Here is a 26741-nt window from a genome sequence, read left to right as displayed (position 1 = left end):
TTATGTAGTGGGGTTGGCCTTTTAACTCCTTATCTTTCTGTACTACCTCCTGATTCTAGACATGTGAGCTACCATACCTGATTTATAGAATGCTAGAGTTGAAACCCAGGGCTTCATGCATGCTATATAAGTACCTTATCAGTTGAGCCACATCCCAGCCCCAAAGTTCCCTAGGAAAACCAAGATTCACCTGAGTTTTCTGCCACTTTCATGCTAATATCTCTCCCTGATTCAACAGATGTTCTACGTGAGACACAAGTAAAATGACAGGTAGATGCCAATAGAGGCTCTATCTGCTCTAGAATGAAAATGACCTACAAATGGCCCACACAACTTCTGTAGACTTCCTGATCATATGGCTCTCATGAGGCACCTAGGAACACCAATAATCACAATACGTCTGCATGATGCTGAAGCAGTAGGCAGCCAACAGTATGCTTTTCTTGAAACCTACTGTTGGGGCTTGAGAGAATCAGAGCAGAAACAACCTTTCCCAATATAATAAAAAAAAAAATCTAAAAGATGGACTTTTGTTAAAACACAAACTATGGGGATGCACCAGGGGATTGTGTTCTTTCTGGAAAGGAAGTCGTAAGAAGCCACTCTTCCCGTACACCGTGAGGATGTGAAGGTCACACTTGCTCCGGGCATCTTTCACAGGCCCGTGAAGGGGTGCACTCCAATTTAAGGGGTTTTGTTTTATTTTATTGTTTTTTTCTTTTGTTTGTTTTGTTTTTAGTGCTCTGATAAAGACTCACAACTGGTCAAAACACCAAGTGGATGAGTCATCAACACCAGTCTCTATGGTTCAGGAAACTTTATAAAAGAGAATACAGAAGGGGTGTGGCACCATCCAACAGGGAAGAGAGCTGTGGAGTGCCGACTTCTGCTCATGCCATGGCTACCACACACACCAGTTCACAGCAACTGTTAGTTACCTGCACAAGACCTCTACAAGACCAAGCCAGGCAGAGCTCCAGCATGGAGGGGCCCCCACGCTCCAGCTGGAACAGAAGCTATTGGCTACTGATGGTTTCTGAAGCAGGGATCGTCACTCTCCTTTAGGGATATAACTCTTGCTAGGTTGCTTGTGCTACAGTAAATAGTCACACACCCATGCACATATGGGCAGTACTAATCAGATCCAGGTGATGAATGACCAAAATAAAAATTAATAATAATAATAATAATAAAGAGGACATGGAGCTGGAGCAAGATGTGGAAACACTAGAGGGAATTGGGTGGAATATTAGTCGATGGATATGACCAATACTCATTCTATAAATATGGGGACTTTCAAAAATACAAAAATATTATTAAAGATCTCCTGCTGTATATTCCAGCAAAATCCTCCTCTTGGGCACATTGCAAGGTACACACTAAGTTGATGCTAGAATTCTAAGCAGAAGCCACCCTTAATCACACTAATATATGTGCAGCTACAGAGCCTGTCCTCGTCCAGCGGGAGAATCCACACTGCAACCCTCCTCCTCCTCCTCCTCCTCCTCCTCCTCCTCCTCCTATCCCCCTCCCCTCCTCCTCCTCCTCCTCCTCCTCCTCCGCATCTCAGTATCTCTAAGGTTGCATGCTTAGCACCTGTACTTAATACACGTTCCTTCTCTGTGCTTTTTAATTAAAGCCCAAGAAGAGATTAATTTCCACTTCATTTCTTTTTGTTTTTGCTTTTGTTTTTTCCTCCAATGCTGGGGATGGAGTGAATGCAGGGCTTGGTGCGTGATAAGCAAATTTCTTACTGCTCAGCCATGCCCTCAGACTATCTGCAGGAGATCCTAGGGAGGTGCTCTACCTCAGAGCCATTCCATGCAGTTACTTTACTGCTGAGCCAGGTCCTCAGCTCCTCCCTGGGGCATTCTAGAGAAGATCTGTGCTGCTGAGCCACACCCCAGCCATTCAAAAATAGATTCCTCTCAGCTGTCCTCTCCATCCCTTCTAGTTAGCCCAGTATATGACTGCCGATCCCGATCCCCTCCATTAAATTCTGTTCCATGCAGTGTCTATCCAACCCTACCATTTGGCTCTACCTCAATTTGCTCTTCTTTATCCATACTGAGGCACCATCAGGGACACGTCTAGTCTGGACCAGAACTATGTAATATCACAAGTCTCTTCCTCCCTGGGAAGGTAGAATTCATAGAGCACTCCTGGGGTACTAGAGCCATTTACCCTGGAGCTAGTATTCTGATTAATACTTCAAAATCAGTGGATGCCCACAGCCCCCATAAAGCATCTACATCATATCATACACAGGGATGATGGAAAATGTATCTAGCTCACAAGGACAGTGTTTGAACCTAGGAATATGTGTTTTTCCTTGAATGTGCCGCCCTCTGATCCATCTCTCCTACCATCCCTTTTATCACTTTCCATTTTGTTCCCCTAGAAAATCTCACTTCTCTTTCCATTTAATAGATATACAGATCACTTCATGTGACTATATAAAATCTAGGAGCCACAAGTGGAACAAAATCTGTCTTGCTGGGACCTGGATTAATTCATTTAGTGAAATCATCTCCAGTTGTATTCATTCTCCTGCAACTGATATGACTTCATTCTTCTTTATGGTTGAAAGATACATCCCATTGTACGCATAAGTCACATTCCCCCTCCTCCAATTCCCTTGGTTTCTGGACACCTAGACTGATTGCATAGCTTTGCGGTGTGACTAGTGCTACAGTAAACTTTCATGCACGAATAATCTCTGTGGTACCCTGGCTTGGAGTGTGCTAGGTAAAGCTTTAGGTTCAGAGTGGTACAGCTGGGTCATATTATGATTAGATGCTTATTTTTCTATAAACTCAGGAATTATGATGTAAGGATTTCTTTTAAAAAAATAGTATTAAATTTGTTTATTTATCTGTGGGTAAAAGGGTGTGTAGTAATGTATGTGGGTTTGCCTGTAGTATGTGTATGTGTGTGCGTGTGCGTGTGTGTGTGTGTGTGTGGTCAGAGGACAACTTGCAGGGGTCAGTGGTCCTAGGGATAAAATCCAGCACAACAAGTTTGGCAACAAGAATTCTTGCCTGCTGAGTCATTTTGTCAGTCCTAGAATTTCTTCTGATAAACAAACAAGCAAAAAACAAAACTAAGCAAAACAAGCAAAGTCCAAGTATCTTGCCCAAAGTATCTGGACAAGGAGAAATAAAAAGCAGACCTCTATGTGTCTAAGGACCTACATGTCTAGTGACAGTGTTTGGGGGCTCTTCATATGTCATGTGGTATCAAATGGAGAAGTTGTGTCATGAGACTTCCGCGGCTCAGCTGAGAAAGGCAAGGGGAAAGTCCTTTAGACCATCCATAAAACAAAGCCATCTCTGCTGGTCAACGGCAAAGAAAAGCATATTTGAGCCTGCAGCACTTTATCAACTGTACTGGAGCACGGGCTGCATATGAACTATGGCATCAAGTTGAATGTACACGTTTTCCCTGTTTACCAGATTTCCAGAGTCAGACAATTCTAGGATCAAGAGCATTCTGATGTATGGCGGTGGCTGTTCAGTAGAATGCGAACATCTGATGCATATTTCCCACAAAATAAAATACTTTAAAGAACCATGAGCAGAAATTTGAAAGGAGGAAATAGGCTTATCTTCCTAAACTATGTGTAAGTCAGTGAAATGCTTGGATTTTGGCTCTCTTAACTCCATCCCCACTTCCAGAAGCCCTAGAAGGAGACCCATGTAGACGAGGAATCGAGCAGGCAAGTGTGTTGTGTGCACATGGATGTGTGCATGTGTACATGCATGAGTGTGCATGTGTGTATCCTGGTTTGCCGCCCGCACCTGAAATCACATGCATTTACAAGCCAGACGTCATCAGGGTGAGTACCCGCCACCCTGTGTTTTGAGATGTTTATTGTTTCTCAATAAAGCCAGAATTCACTTGTTCAAACACATTAGGTGGCCATGAACTCCAGGGATCCTCCCATCTCTGCCTCCTTAGCATTAAAATTGCAGGCACCTGATGCCAGGCCTGGATACTGATATGGGTGTTAGGGCTTAAACTCAGACTATCATGAGTACATTAAAGTACTGCGCCCACTGAGCAGCCTTCCCAGTCACTGTACCCATTGAGCATGCTCCCCAGCCACTGTACCCACTGAGCATGCTCCCCAGCCACTGGGTCCACTGAGCATCCTCTCCAGCCACTGTGCCCACTGAGCATCCTCTCCAGCCACTGTGCCCACTGAGCATGCTCCCCAGCCACAGGGAGGATCTTTGATATCACTATTGTACAAATTTGGTTAAGAAAGTAGACGTGGACAAGCTGCTGAGAGAGCGGCACAGTGCACTTTCCTGGGACATGAGCTGTGTCTGTACTTCACTAGACCAGGTGCCTAACTCTGCTTGACAGACGAAAGGGGCTTGAAGGAGCCAGAGAAGAACTCGGAAGGTACTTGACAAATGGAAGGAGCCCACGCAAAGGAGAGGGGATCACTGTCATCGGACCGTTTGCGACCTGGACACAAATCTGAAAAATAAATAATGGGTGACCATCTAAGTCAGGCTTGCATCCAATTTAGGTCAGGGGAATTAATAAAACTTGGCCATCACACCCACTTGGAATGTGGAACTCTAGATCTCCTGTCTGGCAAAGAGCTGAAATCCTGGGGTCTCGCATCCAAAGCCAGTATCATGGATTTAGAAAGTGGCTGAGCAAAGCCAGATATGGTTGTGCATGCCTGTGAACTCCAGTACTCAGGAGGCTGAGGCTGAAAGGTCAGTTTGAGCCCAAACTGACTTCCATGGCAGAGTCAGGTCAGCTTGGTCCCACATAGCATGATACTGTCTCACAAAACAGATAAAAGGCAGTTAAAGTAGATGTCTCACTCCAAGCCCCATGCTTATCCTCAGCCCTTCAGTGGCCATGGAATCTGACTGATGTCTTCTTTTGTGATATATATTTTTCAAAAATTGTCTTGGCTCCATTACAAAATGAAATACTGGCTGGGGAGATGCTTGGAAAATAGAGTGTTTATCATGCAAGCCTGGACCCTACATAAGCCCTTGCATCCTTGTCAATAGTGGCATAGTGGCAGACGTCTGTAATTCCAGCACTAGGAAGGTAGGAAGAGGCAAACCCATGGAGCTTGCTGGCCAGCCAGTGTAGTCTAATTGATGAGCTCCAGGATCAATGAGAAACCCTGCCTCAAAAATGAAGGTGGAAAAGGTGGGAAAGAACTGAATAAGATACTTCTGGCTTCCCAATGCAACCACTCACATTCACACACACACACACACACACACACACACACACACACACACACACACACACACACACCACAGAGAGAGAGAGAGAGAGACAGACAGACAGAGAACATGTAAATACAATAAAATATGCAGAAAATAGTGAGAGGAGACAAAATTGGAAATGGAATTTAGATTACGGAAGGGGTATAGTGCTATAGTAACCACCTTGGAATTGTTACCAAAAGTAATAGGGAGTTAGTGACTGACTGTTCCTGAGCCTGAGCAGAGCGTGATCTGAAGAGCTGTGTGAGTAGAAAAACAAATGTAGACACAGAATTCAAACTTCAATCATTAGCTACGTATTCTCTCTCTCTCTCTCTCTCTCTCTCTCTCTCTCTCTCTCTCTCTCTCTCTCTCTCTCTCTCTCTCTCTCTCCTTATCTGTTTCCTCTCTCCCCCTCCCTCCCTCTCTTTCTCCATAAAAATAGTCGTTTCCAGGCAGACAATAGAGCTGAGTGCAGTATACAGTCCTAACATGGGCTGAGATAGACAGCAGGGGAATCTGTTCACTCTAACTTCTACCATTGTTGCTTCTGGGGCTATTTCTGTTGATTACACAACACAAGAACACAGTTGCTCTGGAGGTTTTTTTTTTTTTTTTTTTTTTTGTTCTAAATTTCCTTAATGGCCAGCTGGCTGCGCAGGGCTGAGCGAACCTAGATGAAATGAACAATTCTAAGGAGTTTTAAAAATAAGCACAATGTCGCAAAAGACACCAGGAGAGGGGCAGTGGGAGTCTTCTTCGGAAACCTGACATCAAAATGTCGCCGATGCTGTTTTAATTAAAAGATAGTGAAGAGGGAGATTTGACTGTGTGCCTGCTGAGAGTAGATTCGCTGCTCCTTTGATTGGGGGATCTTAATAGATTCTAAAAAGTAAAATACATCAAAGAATTTAACAAGTGCTTGTTTCCGAATACCATAACTCTGTGTTTCCTGATCAAAGCTATTGGAAGTATTTCATCCATGGATAGATGGGCTCTTATGTTCTGTTTTCAGGTGCAAACCTCCTCATCACTCACACCATCACATTTTACTCCAAGTGGGTTCCTTCTCATGGTGTTCTATGCCATGCACGCTGAGGTAAGTACTCTCTTCTTAAACTCGACTTTCTCACTACTGGTGATTATCCTCCCAGGGGACCTGTGGCAATACCCGGGAACATTTATGTTGGTCATAATAGGGTTGGCAGAACACTTTGGCATTTTGCAGTCAGGGATTCTGCTACAGAGCTAAAATGACAGAAATAACTGAAACTTGTCTGGCTGAAGGTGTTCATAGATGCATGGTGCATGGATGTTGGCAACCCCTGTCCTAAGCATCTCTTGTGGTTTGGCTCTAACATGCCCACCACAGGCTTATGTGTTTGAATAGTTGGTGCACAGCTGGTGTGTTATTTTCAGAGATGGTGAAATCATTACGGGATGGGGTCTAGATTACGGAAGTGGATTGCTGGTGGATTGAAGTTTTATAGGCAGCCCCATACTTGGCTCACTGATGGAATCAAGCCATACCACATTCCCTACTGCCATGGGCCTGAGCCATTTCTCATCTCTTTTCAGCCCTCCTCACTCCATGCACAGTATCCCTCCTTCAACCAAGAGCCAGAATAAACCCTTCCATTGTCCATTGTTTTATTCAGATATTTGGTCACATCAAGGAGAAAAGAAACTGACATAATACCCTAAACCCATGTTCATAATACTGCACGAATCATCTCTCCAAATTCCCCACTGCACTTGGTAGAGACTGAAGCTGTAGTCTGGCATTCAAAATCTAGGGGAGGGGGTGAAGGCTCAGTCAGTAAAATGCTTGCCTTGCAAGCCTAAAGAATGGACTTTGATTCCTGTCACCCACCCATGTTTATAATTGTAACCTTGGGAAGGTAGAGACATACACATATTTTGGGATCTCTTGACAGCCAGGCCAATCTTACTTGGGAAATCTAGAGGTGAAAGAGCCCACAGACATGAGCTACAAACACAGGAGAGACTGGATTCGTGTGTGTGTGTGTGTGTGTGTGTGTGTGTGTGTGTGTGTGTGTGTGTGTGTGTGTAATCCAACCTTTCCTGTGTTTCTGGATCACTTCTGCATGACCTAGCACCCCTCAGCAAAACAGGAGCTCTCTACTAGCATATCACTATCCCAGTCTGTGTCTGCTCAGTCCTCACACATTGTCTTCCCTTCCCTTCCCTTCCCTTCCCTTCCCTTCCCTTCCCTTCCCTTCCCTTCCCTTCCCTTCCCTTCCCTTCCCTTCCCTTCCCTTCCCTTCCCTTCCCTTCCCTTCCCTTCCCTTCCCTTCCCTTCCCTTCCCTTCCCTTCCCTTCCCTTCCCTTCCCTTCCCTTCCCTTCCCTTCCCTTCCCTTCCCTTCCCTTCCCTTCCCTTCCCTTCCCTTCCCTTCCCTTCCCTAGACAACCCTTTTTCCCATTTCAGTATTCTAAAAATTCTCTCAGGTTAGCCCTGGGCACTATATCTACAGCCATGTAAAAATGGTGCAATTACTGACTCTCCAAGTCTTGGGGCAACACACTGCCTCATCTATGGGCGATGTACCTGGGTGTTCAGAGTGGTACTCCTCTGAATACCACTCAAAGTCACATTACCTCGGCAACAGCATCACATCGATGTGTCCTTCCTACTCTCCTCCTATGCACTTCACTTTTCTATCTTGTCACCTAGCAAAGCATGAGCCATTCATCCTCAGTCTAACTGCAGTCGGGTCAGGACCCTAGAGAGAGCAGCCTTGAATGGTCCTAGCTATTGCTGCCTCTTGAGTGCATATCCACACTTAGAAATGAGCATGTGAGGCTGGTGCTTCACTACATCTTGGGTGACTGGGAGCTATGGAACAGGAATGGCCTCATCAGAAAGCATTGATATGAAAATATTCAGACCTGTGCCAGCTCCATGATAAATAAATATTCCAACTCTTCTGCTTATCTCCCTCCCCAGCATGCTGACCTGTCAGACAGGTGTGGGGACAGAGTGGTGCTGAGCTGTGCAGATGACAGGAAAAGACATTGATAGGAGACATGAGAGGAGAGAGGGAGGCACAGGAAGGCTTCCCGAGGAGAAGCAGAAGCATGCATGAGTAACAAGCTTGGAAATAAAGAGGGAGAAGCTACACGGAGAGTGGAGAATGGAGTGAGAAAGGAGGGACACAGCACACAGAATGGTGTGGTAGTGCAGAAATCTCATACAGGGCTAGAGAGATTTCACTTAGTAAAGTACCTGCTGGACAAGCCTAAGATGCTGAGTTCAGATCTCAGCTCTCATGTAAAAGTCAGGCCTAGTCACTCATATCTCCAACCCTAGTGCTGATAGAGGAAGTGGGGGCACGGGCTAGCCAATTCCAGCCAACTCATGAGCATTAGGTATAGTGACAAATCCTGTCTCAAAGTAGTTGTCAAGCAATAGAGGAAGGCAGCCATTACTGGTCTAGGCCTCCACACATCTGCATACACATGCATGTATGCACACACACACACACACACACACACACACACACACACACATACACGCACACAGTCACAGATAACAGGGAAGAAGGGATGATTGATACAGATTACAAATCAAGTTGCCTTTAATATATTTGTTCTCAAAAGAATAGAGAAAATTGTTTTACATTATTTTAATTTTAAAAGAATATTCAAACATTTCTCATTGCTGGACTTGACTGAATGGAGTGCATTATAGAGACAACATTGTATGGGGCAAGGTTTTATGAGGGTTTGGGGAGTACTAAACTTCTTTTGCTGTAGAAAAACAAACCAAAGATCAAAACAATTACTTTGTGGAAATCCACATAACCTTGGGATCAAGCATCAAGGTTGGCCAGCAAGATGACCAGGCCTGCACCCAGAAGTACAAAAACTACTTCTCAGAATGAGAGATCTCATTTCATACCAGCTGTTAGCAATTGGGAAAACTCATTTATTTCCAAACCGGGTTTCTATTCTCTCTCAATGTTTCCTTCCCAACTCTGATCAAAACAATCCCAAAGGAATAGATCTGATGGGCACTCTCAGTCCGATGTAAGTTCTTTCTGAACACATCTGCTTAGTGGACAGCTCCAGATGCATGCAGGATCAGAAGCTATGTAGGTAGGTAACATGCCGTCACTTTGTATACAGACAGAATATCCAAAAACAAAACAAAACAAACAAACAAAAAAACCACCCTCTGATGATGGTGCCTATAAATAAATGCCCAGAACAGCGAGCCCCCACAGCATGGGGCAATTACATGTCTGTGTTATAATCCCTTGTATTTTAAGTTTCTCTTCCCACTGTGCCTCACCAGGGACTTCGGAAAGAGCCATGTCCCCTGCTGAATGCATGTCCTGGCACCTTTGTCCCCTTGCTCTTCATGAGAGATGGTTGGTTCCTACACTGAGTTGAAAAGAAAAGACCCCATTTATATTCCCTACACTTCTCCTTGGTTTTATTCCAATTGGTATTGTGACAGGGCTGCTATCAAGAGGAATATCAATGTAAGCAAGGAGTCAAATGTGCTCCATCTGAGGCAATGCAGAGAAGTGAGAAGAACACACAGGGGGCACAGAGTATTGGATTCTAAATACAAATATAAGGAAATAGATGTGTGTGTATGCCTATGTACGTAGCTATAGGACAAATCTCTGCATCTAAGTGACTCCACATATTGATCTCACCTACCCGTATCTTGTATCTATAATCTATCGATTTATCTATTTGTTCATCCTATCTATCATCTAGCAAGCCATCATATATTTATAAGTCTATCTCTGCTTTTATCATATATTTGTCTATCTGTCTGTCTTTCTATCATCCATCTGTCTATCTATCATCTATCACCAGTCATCTGACTAAAAAACACAATAGCAGGGAGATAAGTGTGGAGGATTATGAACTCCGAAAACCCATTTTGTGTCCCTGGCACTGCCCCCCTATATTTGACTTTGGAAAATGAACTTCAATTCTTTCTTCCAAGCCATAAGCATACCAAGAACAGAGACTGCCTCAAAGGTTGCTGGGAGTTGCTCAAGCGTCCGTGCATGTAATTTGCACAGTCCATAAGCTGTTTCAAATTGGTGCCCCCTCCATGATAGATGGGATTACTTTGTGGAGTGCTAACGTGGTGGCAATGATGAGGGATGAATCTGTTAGACAGAAAATGAATTATATTTCTCTGAGTAACCTTTGGATCAAATCCTAAGATCAGCCTACCTCTAGGGGAGTAAGATTTTGGGTTAAATGAGACCTGAGTTCAAATCCCATCTATAACACTTATCAAGGCTGTGTGTGTGAGAGCAGGGGTGGGAGGAATGAGAGGGAAAGGGAGAAGGAAGAAAAATGCTATAGTCACGTCCCTTCATAATCATAAACTCAACTTCATCATTTGTCAATAAAGGAGGTGAAAGCAGTAACAGCTTATAAGATGAGTGTGAGACCTAGTTTCTGGAAATAAGCAGTCCACCCTACTGTGTCACAGACAAAGGACGTAATTGCTCTGGAATATTTCATCCTATTATACACTATACCTATATTGTCCATTAACACCTAACTAACAGTGACATAGAATGCTTTCAGAAACTGTTTCCCGACTCTGCAGAATTTACTTTCTCTCCATCTATTTCTGCTACTCCCTTGCTAGTTATCCTACTTAAATATATGTTGCAAACTTACAAAGCCACTGGGTTCCTTCTGTCTTCTGGTTATACATAACCATGGATGGTAGTTTACCCCAAGGAGAGAGAAAAGAAAGCCCACCTTAGTATCGAGAAGACAGAATCAAACTGAAAGCATTTCACAGTATCTGTTCTTCTGGCCAATAGGGGTTTTGAGGATTTCCTTAGATCAATGACTTCCCCACTGAAATCCAGGATGAAGGGCCTGGCCTCCACACTTACTCTGCCATAGATGTTCAGTGCAAAATTAGGATCTAGTAGCTTCTGGTTCTCAATCAAATGTAGTTAAAAGAAACAAAGGGCTTTGGAGAAAGTTCAACTCCCGACTCCATCTATCACAGACTGGCTTTGTGGCTTTTAGCACGTGCTATGGTTTGATCTTCAGGGGCTCCCGGTAGCTGGTATGTCACAAGCTGTTCCATAGAGCATGGTGATATTGAGAGGAAGTGGAACATTTCAGAGCTGAGGTTAGTGGGAGGGCATTAGGTGACTGAGGACACACATACTATAGAAATCGTGAGTCCCCTTTCTTCCTTTCCTCTTTCGACTCTACCCTGCCACATTCATTGCCACAAAGCCAAAGCAATAGAGTCAACCAATTATGAGCCCCAACCTCCAAACTGTGGGCCAAACTTATCAGCTGTGCATATCAGATTTTTTTTAAAAGTTACAGAAAGCTGAGTCACACAGAAAGTGACTTCACATTTTTGAGTTCTGTGTAACAGGAGACACTAAGGTTCACACATCAAAGGCAGAGCCTCCACGCAGTTCAATGTCAAGGGTAACCTTCAAATCCTAGACAGGGTGGCATTCCCTGGGGTTTGAATTACAGCTCCTTGAGTTGTTTGGAAGATTGACTAAGACATTTTAGCTATTAGAATAGGGTTCAAACAGCACAATGAGTGCCACATAAGTGCTTAATGTTATCGCTGTTATATTGATGACTGCCACCATGGTTCTAGTGTTGACACAAGATATAAGTCAAGGTTAAGGGCTAAACACAGTGGCTGAGACATGGGCAGTTCTATGAAGCCATAACCATTTTGAAAACACTACATCAGTGTCATTGTGAATGACAGCAAATGGTTCAGACCAACTCAAACTGCCTACCCTACCTCCAGTGCCATGAGAATTTCCAATCAGGTATAAAAACACAAAACTGGGATTCTCTCAATTGTCCACACTAATGGAAGATTTTTGAGGCAAGGGCAATTGGGCAGAGTGGTTAATCCAAAAACCACTTTCCTTCAGCTATGAGACATGCCAGTCAGTTCACATTCAAATCTAATATGTCTACCATTTCTGGGGATTAATTTTCAGCAAAATAATGAACCCGCACAGGACAGGCCTGATTCATGCTGGGAAGTGCCCTGGTTCTCCAGTCTGTCCCCTGCTCATCTTCCCAACAACATATACCATGCTGGGAAGAGCCAGCAGGCTTCCTCTGCTTGTGCAGAGAACCAATCTAAACAGGGTTGACCCCTCACAAATCTTCTCAGTGCATGAAAGAGGCCTGGCTTTCAAAGGCTGCCTCTTCATGGAAATTACCTAGGACTCCTGGTTGGCATGCCCCAGAGATGGAGCTAAGACGATGTTTTCCTAAGAATGAGCCAAGCAGAACCACACAGCATGGTGCCCTGTTCAAGGGCAATAGTCTGACATAGAAACCCACCTCACATCACAATCACTATGAACTCAAAGGAAGGCCCTTCCTACTCCTGCAAGAGCCACTTGCTTTTCTAAAAGCCTGGGTGTGCAAGATCAAAAGAACGGAGTGAGCATCTGACCACACGGGTTGGCAATTACGTGAATATACTGGGCTTTGTTCAAGTACTCAAAATAATGGGTGGAAAAAGGAGGAAGAAGAAATGCAACCCCTCTCCATACAGCCTAGAGAGGAGCCACACATCACAAAGATGGGAGAAGGGAATGAAGCAGATGGACAAGAACAGTAGTTAGACCATCAGGCCATCCCTCCCCTGCTTGGTCCTTTATTAAACTTGACATCCTAAGCTAAGTCAATATTATCTCTTCTCTGGCCAAGTTTGGAAGCTTCCTTTGGGTTCTTCTACTCACTTCTGACCCTTAAAATGTGGAACTCACTCATTCCTCCAACTTTTCCACACTCACGGGGCACACTGTTCCCGGTGCTCTGCATTGATGTATGTGTGTGTGTGTGTGTATGTGTGTGTGTGTGTGTGTGCATGTGTGTGTATGTACAGGGGAATGAATCCCCAGGAAGCCTCTGTCTCCCCACTCTAAACACGCAGCAGGACTAGATCTACCTGCTGCCTTATTGAGCTCTGTGAACACCAGGCTCCGGGACACAGACTGTGGGTTTCCAAGCTTGACCACACACCCAAAGTCTTATATTACAAAGTCTATATAACACATTAATAATCAGAGCAAGTGTTGGTAGAGCCTTAACTGAGGACTGAATGCTCCTCTGTGCTCTTTCCTAGTGCCAACTCACGAAATCTTCATAGCAAATGGGTAAAGTGTGTTTGTAGACATGGGAAGACAACGGCTAAATGGCTGTCATGAGATGCTGGACTTGTGCCTGGTGATGGCTCATTTTAGCTGTCTGCCTGACTGGATTAGGGACCTCTTGGAGATTAGTAAGCACATCTCTGGGAGTGTCTAATGTTGCCTCCAGAGACACCTAGATCCCGAGTGTTCTGACATAATCAATGTATTAATCCCCGGATGGATTCTAGGGTGGAGGCTCTATGAACAGACAGGACATGGGGGTTAGATGGAGAAAGCAGGCCACTGTGGGCATGCTTTTCTGGCAGACTCATAGCCTGGCTCCTTGCTGTATTTCTTTACTTCACTTCCTGTCACAGGAGATGAGAGGGCCCCACTGCCAAATGCTGTCTCCACCATGCTTATCTGTCCAGAGCATGGAGTCAGGTGTTTAAGCACTGAGCCCTCTGAAACCGTAATCCACATCGGATCTCTCTGCCTCCAGGTTATTACATTAGGTCTGCAGTGATAAGAACAGTAGCTCAAAGGGCATGGTGTACACTTAATTTGTACCTGGGAAGCCCCAGAGAAGCCCTAAGCTCCTAACCTTAGCAAATAACTTGTCAATCACAGATCTTTCTATTCTCTCCCAACCCAAGTAAAGCAATCGCTCCCAAATGTCATGAAGAAATGATAAATTCCCTGGAGGGTGCCTCGTCAGGAGAATCCTACCATTATGTTCTGGAATCTTTTCCCTCTCTCGTGACAATGGACAGCCTGCCCTCAACTTTCAGAACTACCCATAATCACTCTTAGCATCTGTGACTACATGCAGCTTATTTATACCCATGTCCTGTGGCTAAGAGAGATCTTCAGGCAGCCAGCAACCCTGTGCAAAGAGTATATACATCACGGAGACAAGCTGTGAAATAGACTGTGTTGATTTAACTAGAAATGCCCATTATCCCAAAGCAAAGAAAACCCAGGGCCACCTCTGCTTTCCACCATCCTGCTCCCCCTCCCTATCCATGCTCCAGTCTAATTCTGCACCTCTGATCTTAAATACATTAAAAAACATAACCTATTCTATTTCCATTTTTTTTAACTAAACAGGCTCAACTTAAGGTCAGCCTCTTCTGGTACACTGGCTCCTATTATAGGGAGAATAAAGGAGAGATTGCTTTTAAAAAGAGAGAGGCTGCTTTTAATGACAGTTTCCGAACAGTGGCCTTTTGTACTTGAAGGAATTCACGATAAAGCTCGCTGTCAACTGACAGTAACATCAATGTCACAGCACAAAGGGACGGGTGTCCCTCAATAGAGGATCAACCCTGAGCCATTAACCAGTGCTGGGCAGCTCTGCCATCTTGGTGGACAGTTACTCTCAGGACAAGTGTGTGAGCAGAGCCAGAACTGTCAGAGTTGAGGAAGGCATTTCTCTTATCTCTGTGGTTATGTTTCCATCCTTCCTTGCTCCCCTCATTTCTCTGTCTGTCCTACTCCATCTCTCTTCAATTAAAATAAAAATGTCCCCCAGAGGTAACTAAAAGGAAATAAAACCCTCCAAGTATCTTTGCTACTAGAACGCCACTCACTGTAGACTTCCAGGATTCTGGAACGTTTGCCTTTGCTTCCCCTGTCCCCTGTCCCCTTTCTCTCTCTCTCTCTCTCTCTCTCTCTCTCTCTCTCTCTCTCTCTCTCTCTCTCTCTCTCTCTCTCTCTCTCTCTCTCTCTCTCTCCACACAGACACACACACACAGGCACACACATGAACATAGGTACATATTCTATTCCAGTGAAATATATAACCATTGCTTAGTGGACTCTGGGTTTGAATTTTGACTTCTCCAAATCTCTGCTGCCTGACTTTAAAAAAAGTGTATGCTGATCCTCTGTGACCTGTGTGCTTACCTGTCACACACAGAAGTAAAACTGACAGTACTACAGCTAGGTTTGCTGATAAACAAAGGAGGTTGTTCATGCATGATCCTTGGCACCACGCTGGACTGACCAAGTGTTCATGGGAGTGACACTGCATCTTACCATTATTTGGGTCACTGATGTTGATGATGAAGGGCCTGAAGTTTTAGAGGAGACATTCTGAGCTCATTGTCTTTCCCTAATGTTTCTGGCAACAAAGCAGGCCATCTAGTTCTCCCACCACTTTACAGGTGGTCTCAGATAATGAAAGACTGGGATTCTCACCATCCAGGAAACCAGCTGTCAGCATCGTGGTACACGAGAGAGACTGCCTGATTCCAGACCTGCCTTTGGCTCATTGTTTGGGGTGGAGTGATAATGAATATTGATTATCAACTTGACAGGATCTAGAATCAGCTATGAGACAAATGTCTGGACATTTGTCTGGGAGTTTCTAATTTAAGTTCATTGATTTGTGAAGATCCACTCAAAATGTAGATGGCGCTATCCCTCAGGCCAGGGGCCTGCACTGTGTAAAAGGAAGCACTCTGAACAGTGCTCACCTCCTTACTATCTGCCATGTGACCAGCTGGCTGCTACACCTCTGCCACTAGGCTTTCTCTACCACTGCACCCTTCAGCTGCTCACATCCCTGCAGCCATGCCTTCCCCATCACCCCACCCTACAGCTGTGAGTCCAGATAAGGCCCTCCTTTCTTCTGCTGCTTTTGTGAGATATTCTGTCACAGCAATGAAAAGTAACAGACTCAGGTTTTTTCTCACATGTTAGGACCAGAAGACTAGTACAAGTCTGGAGAGCTCTGAGGGGGCAGAGGAATGGAGGTCATTTTCTTGAACTTTCCAAGATTGACATGATGCCAAAGATCATGTCCAACCGTTGGAATGGCTGTATCACTTGCCATTTAAATGGCAATCTGCCTGCACTTGAGAGAGACTAATACAGGACAGGGCTCTGGGAAAAGCATCTGCTAATGTTGGAATATGAAATTTCTCTGACAGGCCCAGGTGATAAGGGCCTGGCCCTACTTAATGGCACTATTTTGTGAGATGGAGAAAAGTTCAGGAGCTAGGGGCCTCTGAAGTGGGCCTCTGATGGCTCTGTACCTATGACAGATACTTAATCATGGCCAGTGATCCCACTTCTTCTTCCACTCTTCTATGAGGTGAACAGCCATTGCTACCATGATAGTCAGCCTTGCTTGAAGTCACAGCACTAAGGCTAAGGAGTGTTAAGATGAAACCTCTGAAAGCAGTAACTGAAGTAAACCTTTTCTCCCCATAAGCTATTTAATTTCAGGCATTTTGTTATAGCATTGCTAAGCCTAGCTGAGAGAGACAAAAATAGAAGAGGTACTAGACAGCCTGGGCCACTTGCTCTCTTGTACACATATTTACACTAATAGGAATCCTGACTTGTGTTTCTGAGCTATCTATACAGTTTTAACATTTCATGTCCCTACAGTTTCCAGTTTCCTGACTCCTGAGGGAATTACCCTTCTTTCTGTCAGCCAAGAACTTTTTGAACCCAGCACATTACCAAATAACTGCCAACCACAGTAATACTGGTCTTCCTAGCTCCAAGATCGGATGAAGTGAGAGCTCCAAGTGCAGCCAAATGGAGGCCTGGCCATGGAAGAGAGTCCTTGGCTTGGGGGAAAGAGGAGAGCAGGAAGCTCAAATGATAGAAAGCTCAGTTTCCTTGCCTGTTCTTCCTCTTTTCCTTGTCTCAGGAGAAAAGTCTTCATCTTGCACAGGAGAAACTGACAACAAATCAAGAGACAGAAATGTATAGAGCCATGGCATAACTATCGAAAGTATGTGTCCCATGAAGAAGGAGTTATCACCTCCCTCACTATACCTAGAGATCCAGCCTCTGACACTATCTTTTGTCATTCATTCATTTGAGTCTGTGGGCCACTCCAAAGAACTGCTCCATGGTCCAATTTGTCCTTGGTCATGTGGATTTTGTTGGGAAGTTTTGCTGAAGCCACAGTAAAATAGATGTTTGCCACTTACAACCAAATTAATTCTGAGTATACAGAAGCCAATGCACATATGCACGCAAGACTTCTAGAAAGCTAAGGAAATAAAGTACAAGAGAGGATTGAAAAGTTTGAAGGAAATTGCACTGACTGAATTTGAGAGACCTTAAAATGATGCACATGAAATAAAAGAAAATCACCAAATGTCACAGGGAAACACAGAGTGGCTGGAGGAAAGGAGTGAAGACAGGAGGGCACAGGAGAATGGAACTACATTCAAATGAAGCAAAGCTCAAGTGTAGGCAGCACTCCTGAGCAACAGCTGGTGCTTAGCTAATTCCCTCCTTTTTAATAATTTATTTATTTGTATTTTATGTGCACTGGTATTTTGCCTGCATGTGTTCCTGTGCGAGGGTGTCAGATCTTGAAGGTACAGAAAGTTGTGAGCTGTCATGTGGGTGCTGGGAACTGAATCCGGGTCCTCTGGAAGAACAGTCAGTGCTCTTAACTGCTGAGCCATCTCTCCAGGCCTAGCTAATTCCCTCTTGTTCTGATCTTTTGAGGACATAGATACTTCTCATAGAGGTCAGAAGAATTATCAAGATTGGCCTAAAGCACACCCTACTACTTCTCCAGATAAGAGGTTGTTAATAAAAGATGATTATGATTATTAGGCAGTTATCAGTGGACAAGTCCAATGACACAACATGATAGATAGCAGTGTGCCGAGTGTGTCCCTTAAGGCAGAAGGCATGCTTTAGATATTCTGGGTTTGCTGTGACCTGCCCCAGGATCTGGAATCTGTGAAGTACTTAATAAAAATCAGTGAATAGATAAATGCGAAATGAAACCACTGGTGCAGATACATATCCTCAGAGGGAACAGAAAAAGCACCACAGCACACCATGATCAGTGCCCTCAAGGAGAGCATCTGTAAAGTACTTAGTGCCAGGCTGGATTAGAAGAGTCTTTGTGTCTGCTTTAAAATAAATTAGTTTGAAAAGATAAAAATATGTGAGCTAGTAAAAATAGAAAGAAAAAAAAAACATAGTCAAGCAATCACCACTGCTTATATTCATGAACTCCTGTGACTTCCTTACAAAGAAACAAGGGAAACGTGCGTTCTTCATTCAATCCGGCATTTATTGTTGTATTCATTCACTCTCGTGTTTCTGTGTCTCCAATGATTCAGTAACATTCTGTGCACTAAAGACCCAAGATGTAGGCATGGTTGCTACAGAGAAACTCTCTTAGAAGGGGAACAGGGAGATATACAGATTGGTAACTTGAACCAAATATAATAAATGTTATGTTTTAGGAAGTAAGATTCCCCAGAGCTGAAGAAAACTGGGCATGTTTTTATTTACTAAAAATGAGCATACTACACTAAAGAAGACTAGGAGCTAAGGCAGGCGATTTGGGGATGACACAGTCCAACCGAAGTACAGGATAAGGAAGACTGGATGTCTCATTCAGGGAGATAGAGATTCTCTGATCTCCCCATTAAAGATAACATGAAGCAAACCGAGACACTGGCACTGGGTAGATCACATGGCCACAGATTTTGATAGCCAAGTGAAACATGTGGACTTTATTCTGCAGAAAACAGCAGGCTACTATCATCACTGATAGACATACAGCTATAACCATCCACACACTTCAGCAAGAAAGCTTGAACAGTGAGGCAGAGAGAAGCTAGAAGGGGTGATGAAGGGGTAGATGCTTTGTTCTCTTTCCATATATACATATATATGCATATATATACATAATTTTATAATATATATATTTCTTTATATATAATTCTCATATATATACTATTTTGTCTTTCTTTGAGAATTTGTATTTTTATCATTCCCAAACTCCACCCACACCACCTGCTTCCAACTTCATCCAGGTGCACACATGACCCCTCTTGTCTTCATATCCTCTTTTTTCATTTCTTTTACAGCCTAATGAGTTCATTTAGCATTGCCCTATTGTGCATGAATATAGGTCAATCCACTGGAGCATGGGTAACATAGTACTAGTGGCCATAACACTGAAGAAAAATGATTCCCCTTCCAATATCCAACAGCTGCCAATAACTCCTTAACTAAGTGTGAGGCCTCATGAGCCCATCCTCACTCCATGCTTGATCTTATGCAGGTCTTGTTCAGGCCATAGTTGCTGTGAGGTCATGAGAGCAACAGTCCTGTCAGGTACCCAGGATATGATTGACTGATTGTAACACCAACCCCCCCCCCCCCCGCCAAGCTTTTCCTCTTTCCATCTCTTCTTCCATGATGTTCTCTGAGCCTTGGGGAGACAGGAAACAGATATTTATTTGTGGCTGAGCTCTCAATAGTCATTCATTCTCTGCACTTGGACTGACTGTGGGTCTCGGTGTTAACTGCCATCTACTGTAAGAAGCTTCTCTGATGAGAGGGGAAAGTTCCACCCATCTATGGCTATAAGGATAAGCACAAAGAAGACAGTTTGATGTTATGTCCATTTAGCGCAATAACGGTACTAGGTTCTCCTCTAACCAATATGACCTTCCCAACCATGGATTCTTGACCAGGTTCACAGAACCAGGTATCCATTCTTTTCTGTGGAATGGACTATAAACTCAATCAGAAAGCTATTGGTATAAAAAGTGGTTTCTGCTTTTAATTTTATTGTAAGAAGTCAAAACTTTCTCTAAATATTTAAAGGAGGATGGTCATAAGTCTTTAAGTGCTATTTACTATAGTGCAAGAATGAGATTCACATCCTACATGTAAAATTAAACTCAAACTCATTGAAAAACAGATGAGTAACAGAGTTTAGCAGTGACCAGAATGGGAATACTCAGGGGCACATACAGCAAAGCAGGACTGGGCATCAGGCCACCTAGATCTTCTCTACTTTCTCCTGGATCTGTTTCCCTTGGCACCACCTTCATCCCAGCAAGTGTGCCTCTTCCACAGTGGTGGCCAATATGCCTCCTCCCGATAGTGCAGCTTCCAAACAGCCAACTCAATATGTTTTGTACCAGAAGTTTCTAGCGTGCTGTGGATCAATGTATGATCCCAAGTTATTCACAAGGGACAAGTTTGGTCATATAAGCTATGGTGGGTCCATCCTCCTGGACTGTTTTGGAAACACGGGCATGATATACTGCTGTTTGTTGTAGATGCTTTCTCTGAGAACACTAGGAAGGAAAGACAAAGAGGGCTATGAGCTAGGAAGACACTCAGTTGTCACCCTGGAGCCTTGGCACCAGCCCTTACTATAAATGCACTCAACCCCAAACACTAGGAGAGGAAACTTTGTGCTGGAGAGATGACTCATCCTTTAAAGACTTGGCTCACAACCAAAATATAGGAGAGGAAACTTCAAACCTGCTTTTCAATCCTCCAAAAGCACTTGGAATTCTAAGACTCAAGATACTTTTGAATTCTTCCAGATGAGCTCAAGTTCCTTAGAAGTACAAAGAACAAAAACCTTCTCCAAGACATGGAGTGGAAATGAGAGGACAGACAGAACAATTCTAACATGCCTGATGCTTTTACATTAAAAAGCTCTCTCCCAGGAACAAATGCACAGAAACATACACAATATGCACTTTCCAAGTACAGGTACAAGCTTGAGCGCCTAAGAAGGTTACCTAGCAGGAACAGCTACCATCGTTTGCTGTGAACACTGCTGCATGCTCTAATAACTCCCACAGCAATCCAAACAAAAAATACTCTAGGCTTTACATTTAAAGGCACGCATGTCTTCAATATTTTATTTCTAGGTATACACATATTTGAAGCAGGAACACTTATATTGTGAATCTGATAGAGTTTGAACACTAGCAAAAAACCTCAAAGCCAAGGTGGGGTGATTTAAGAAAAAAAAAATGGGTCAAAATTAAAAGATTTGAGATGCAAGAAAAGACTATGTGTTTATTAACTGGGAGTTTCCTAGAAAAAAAAGTCACTTAACATCTCTGCTCCTGGATTTCATAGCATATCACCCAGATGCAGCATCAAGACTAACAGATGTGAAAATTAAACAACAATGAATGTAGAAGAGTGAAGCATAAACTTGTGTGCATTAGTGTGTGTGCACATGTGCATGTGCGTGTGTGTGTGTGTCCATGTGTGTGCACATGTGCCCACGAAATTATCCTTCCCCATTCAGACAAAATCAAAGTGCCACATAAGTATGTCTGCATTATTGATAATAGGTAGGCAATACAAATGAATGCAGACCTGTGAGTTGGCCCAATGGCTAAGGGGCTTTCTGCCATGCCTGCAAAACCTCCAAGTTCAATCCCCAGGACATTCTTATGTATTTGTAAATATATGCAAAATGCTATTTGTTTGTAAGAACACACATTCTCTCACCTCTCTCCCTCTGCTGTTGTTTACCTTATCTGTGAGAATCCTGGGATTTCTGCTCAGCTACTGTTGCTGGGGATGGGTTGTGGGGCTCTGCTCAGATCTCTCTGTTTACATGAGCAGGCCACTTTGCTGAGAAGGGTGCGGGCTGATTAAGAGAGTTTGTGAGGAAGGGCCCACTGTGATTGAAACACTCATTTAATACATTTTAAGTGCCTCAAACGATCAGCTCCCTTGATTGCTGTTGATTGTTTCCATTTGATTTATTTCTTCCTGTATCCGTGTTCATTAAATTACTTAATGTAATGGCCACCCTGCAGTCAGGAGTCCATTCAACTCTGAATCTTCAGAAGGGCTGTGGTTCTCGGGCTGCTCACTTCGGGAGTTGGAATTGTGGATTTTGCCATCTGAAAGCTGGACAGTGCTGCCAGACACCACTTAGAAGGACAATTATCTTTCAAAGGGAAGCACAGCAATACTGTCTGATTTTTTTCAAGCTATTTTTGGTCTCTATTCTTAGCGATAGTCTTATTATTTTTGACAGTCGTATTAACTACCATGGTTAGATTTGTAACATGATGACCCATGAGCTCAACGGTATGTTTCTTTTTATATATTTCTAAGTCTACAACCCAGGTGGACAGAGTCAGGCAAGCAATGCTCCAGCAGTCCATCTTTCAAGTATGCTCTGTTTTCATGAAATGGGCACCGTGAGCTGTAGATCAGCTCAACACTTGACAGACAAACATGAGCAGCTGAGTTCAGATCCTAAGAAGCCATGCAGAGCTGGAGGTCACCATGTATTTTGAATTCCATATCCCTACAGCAAGATGAAAGACAGAGAAGGATCCCCAGAGACTCATAGGCAAGCTAGCCTGGTGAACACACACACACACACACACACACACACACACACACACACACACACACAACAGGAGAGACAGAGATATAGATAAATGATAGATAGATAGATAGATAGATAGATAGATAGATAGATAGATAGATAGATAGATATGGAGAGAGATGGAGACAAAGACAGACACAAAGACAAAGAGAAAGAAACTAGAGTGTGGGAGACAAAGTTTAAAATTGACATCTATTTAACCTCTTTATATGACTATGCCCGGGGTGATAGAGTGATGACATTTTTCTTCATTAATTGTTTAAATTCAGAGACTGTTGACAGTGTCAAGTTCAGCAGCAAAGCGGGCCATGATGTGTGCATGTCTACAAGGTCAAGCTTCCATGAGGGCCACAAGTACTGACGAGAGAGGCCAAAATCCTTAAATGATGTATGTGGGCCATTTGCAAAGAATGTGCTGTTTCACAGAAGAGACTGGGATATGCGCAGATACAAAGGGATGCCTGTACTTTCAGGAAGCGGAGGGCAGGTAGGCGGCAGGGCCCATTGAGCTTCATTTACTCCATAAGAACTTGCCTATGGTTATTGAATGGAATTATCCCACTGGTTGGAGAAAAGCTTTTAAAAACAAACTATGAAGGCTAGGCATTAAAATTCTCAGATTCTATTTTATTTTGAGTAAGTGCACATGTTGAGAGTATTTTTTATGCTTTTCCCAGCTGATTTGATGACAGGACTGAAAACTAGCAATGGATGCCTAATAACTGCACTTGAGGCTAGAATCATTACAGGTAGGGAGTAGATTCATGGATAAATCCACACAGAGTCCTGTCAGATCTGTATATTTATCTTTGGCAATTTCCATCATGCCACAAGGCATCCTGGGAAATGACTTATTGTTAAATTTTCTGGTATTAGGAAGGGAGTGGACAGGACCTGAGATGTGTCAATAGGTACCTGAAACCTAACAGGCTCCAGAATCAAATCCATAAGATCAGAGAGTTAAACCCTCCTTTGTAAAACACCTTATGCTACCAGAGCTTGGATTTGGATTCAGACCTAACAATGCCTTAGCAGTAGGCCCCTTGGTTCCAGGATCTTTGACATTCTATGTCCCAAGAACCCTAAAAAGCAGGAGTATCTATTAGTGTTTGTACAGTTGATGAAAATGGAACTCAAAGAGAGAAACTGACACAAACCCCTAGTTTGTCTCTTGGGTGAGTGAGCAAGCCTGAGCAGTCCATGCAGAAATCCAGCACCACCCACACCCTCGTACACTGCTCATGCCTTCTTGTGATTGAATGTCTTCTATCACTGTTTCCAAGAACTAACAGAAGTTCATAAAATTTGCTTCTGGGAACACTGCCCTCCTGCTTCAGTATGATAATCACAAGAAGGTCCTGTAAGGATTTGTAAGAAGATGTGTATGTAATAAAAACAACCTTGCCTGTAAGATGCTAATGACTATCGTTATTATGGCTCAAGGGGAACAAAGGCATTGTTTAGACATTTCATTTTGTGGAGGACTTATCTGGGGAGGTCATTTGCTTTGCTTTGCATTTGTGATGGTCTGGTCTCCTCTGTGTATTTAGTGACCATGTGGTTATCTGTTCTGAGCCTCTAATTTTCCTTTATAATAGGAATAGACTATGGAATCCAATAGATTTGTGGCTGCAATGGATACATTTTTAAAACATAGGCACCTCACCTTATTGGTATTGTGGTAAAATATGCAGACAAACACAACTTAGAGGAAATGGGAGTTTATTCTACTCACAATTCCAGGTTAGAGTCCATTGTTGAGAGACAGTCGGGACAGGAACCTGAAGCATCTAATCCATCCACAGTCAAGAGCAGAGCGAGAAGGGATCCATGCATGCCTGCTGCCCAGCTAGCTCTCTCTATGCTTACTCCATACAGGGCCCAAGCTCCAGAAACGACACCACTCACTTCTAGGTCTGGGCTTCTAACACCAGTTATGACAATCAAAATGATTCTCCAACATGATGCAGACAATTTTTCATTGAGACTGCCATCACAGGTGTTTCTGAGGTGTGTCAAGTTGGTAATTAAAACTAACCATCACTGCATAACCCTCCACACACACACACACACACACACACACACACACACACACACACACACACAGATAAACAGATACACATACACACACACACAGATACACACACACACACACAGACACACACACACACACACACACACATGTTCAGCATGACAAAGGCAGTGCCTCCTGGAAACCCAATCTAGGTCAGTCACTGTGGTCATCTCCCTGAATTTCTCATCCGGGCTAATGTTCACATATCAGGAAGTTAAGAACTGTTTTCAGTCCCATGTAACCAACAAGACTGACACAGATGCAGCAGTGCCTCCAAGGACAGGGTTATGGTTCCAATTCACTTAGGACTCATTTGCAAGCCTGTCTTTTCACCTCCAGTGTGGCTCTGTCTCCCTGCCATTCCTCTCAACTCCAACTCCAGCAACCCCTGTGTGCTTCCACTACACGATCTTTGAGCTTCTGTAAGGGATACAGCAAGGAAGGCAAAGTGCAGAGGAAATCGAGTCACACAGCTCAGTTGCCTTGTACATACAGAGTAGCCAGAGCCTAGTTGTTGTCTTCAAGAATAAATTATGTTTGAGGGAATCATATCAGCAGACATGAGCTCCATCCTTAGCAACCCACAGCAGATGATCCTTGTCAAACCACACAGAAGCAGCTTTGCCCAAGACACCCAAGGTCACACATTAACATATTGTGTTGAAAAATGTGAGGAAGAAGAGGGAAATAAGATAGACAGAGAAAGGCCAACACTGCGCAGAGCACACACCTCTAATAGACTTTAAACTGAGCAATCTCCCTTTGTTTGATTGGCTACTGTTAACATTACAGGAAAGCTTTCCAGGATGTCAATAGCAGATGAGAACATCAGAGGTAAAGTCTGGAGGAGAAATGATCACGCACACTGCAGAGCTTCATGAAGGTGAAACACAATCGTAAGTCACCAGGGATCCACCTCCCAAGACCTACCACACTGGGGGCAAATGTTTCAACTTTCTTCTTCCATTTGATCCCAATATCTAAAAGAACATATGTTTTATGATCCAGGGAAGCCTTCGCTGGAGCCCTTTGAGAATTAGCTGCAGTCCTGCAGCCCTGATTCCATAAATAGCCTTTAAACATCCTGCTCTGTGGCACTGGCACAGAGCTGAGGTCCCTGGCCTCCTGGTGTGACATTCCATCAGGCAGGGACTCCACATTCTCCTCTCCTCAGGAAGCAGAGGGCCCCTGTGCTCTTAGCTGCTGTGTCCAATTATTTTGCTGCCCTTGCAAAATAAGCACTTAGGCATCCGATGTATTTTTAAGGAAACGGATCAGCACTGCTATTCTGGGAGATACAAAGCTCATAGAGAAATAGGGCAAATTCCAAACATCAGAAAATCTTGGTCTTTATATATTAATCACACTAACATTGTAAACTGAGAGAAGGAGGAATCCAATGCCTGCCGATGCACCATTTGCTTTGTTGAGATCCTTTGGTGAAATTACACAGTGTTGTCTCCCTGTATATATTTCCTTCTTTGATTGGTTTCAATTATTGCTGACTATTTTATTTAAATCAGACAGAAAAAGAAGGAACAGAAAACTGAAAGTTACAAGTACATTTTCAAATTATCAGTACAAGCCAGATAAATAAAGGGTCATTAGAGAGAGGCAAACATACACTATATATAACCCGGCCTTCTAATGCTAAGTTGGTAGCAGACATGGCTAATCAATTACAGTATTCACCCTAATGGGTCATAAGTGGGCTCAGATTCCAAGTCCTATAAAGCATGGGTTCACCCACCACAACTGGCATCTCTGTGCTCTGGGAAACTGGATTCTGGATAGGTAGAGGTAGAATCCTTATCTATTCTCTTTTTTTTTCTATAACAATAAGGTAGAAGACATTCATTGCCTATGAGAATTGTAGGCAATAGGTTTAAAAATGGGAAAACATAATGGAGACTGCATCATTGAGTGACTCTAGAAACTTAACCTCATTTTCACACTAAAGACTTGTGCTAGGTTCAGCACGTCTGCTTTTACATATACACACACACACACACACATTATAATATTTTCCTGTATAACTGTTCCCTGCTTGAATTCAGATTTCAGTTTAGTTATTGCTTTTCCAAAGCATCTC

The 26741-nt window shown here is 43.4% G+C and overlaps 1 protein-coding gene and 1 long non-coding RNA gene across 8 annotated transcripts in view; one reads left to right on the top strand and one right to left on the bottom strand.

Annotated features, from left to right (window-relative positions):
- Rbfox1 (RNA binding protein, fox-1 homolog (C. elegans) 1) overlaps positions 1–26741 on the bottom strand; it is a 1527688-nt gene that overhangs the window by 1300336 nt on the left and 200611 nt on the right. The window lies entirely within an intron of this gene.
- On the top strand, positions 5415–25539 carry Gm36824. Of its 2 annotated transcripts, XR_875875.3 has the most exons (4): positions 5415–5513; positions 6265–6348; positions 22845–23062; positions 25442–25539. It is a non-coding gene; the product is annotated as a predicted gene, 36824 (long non-coding RNA). The 2 variants fall into 2 exon arrangements; XR_384635.4 differs by lacking the exon at positions 22845–23062.

The sequence above is a fragment of the Mus musculus genome, chromosome 16 (assembly GCF_000001635.26).
Source record: "Mus musculus strain C57BL/6J chromosome 16, GRCm38.p6 C57BL/6J".
NCBI lineage: Eukaryota > Metazoa > Chordata > Mammalia > Rodentia > Muridae > Mus > Mus musculus.
Note: the sequence above shows the minus strand (reverse complement) of the source record. Positions and strands in the feature narration are given on the sequence as shown.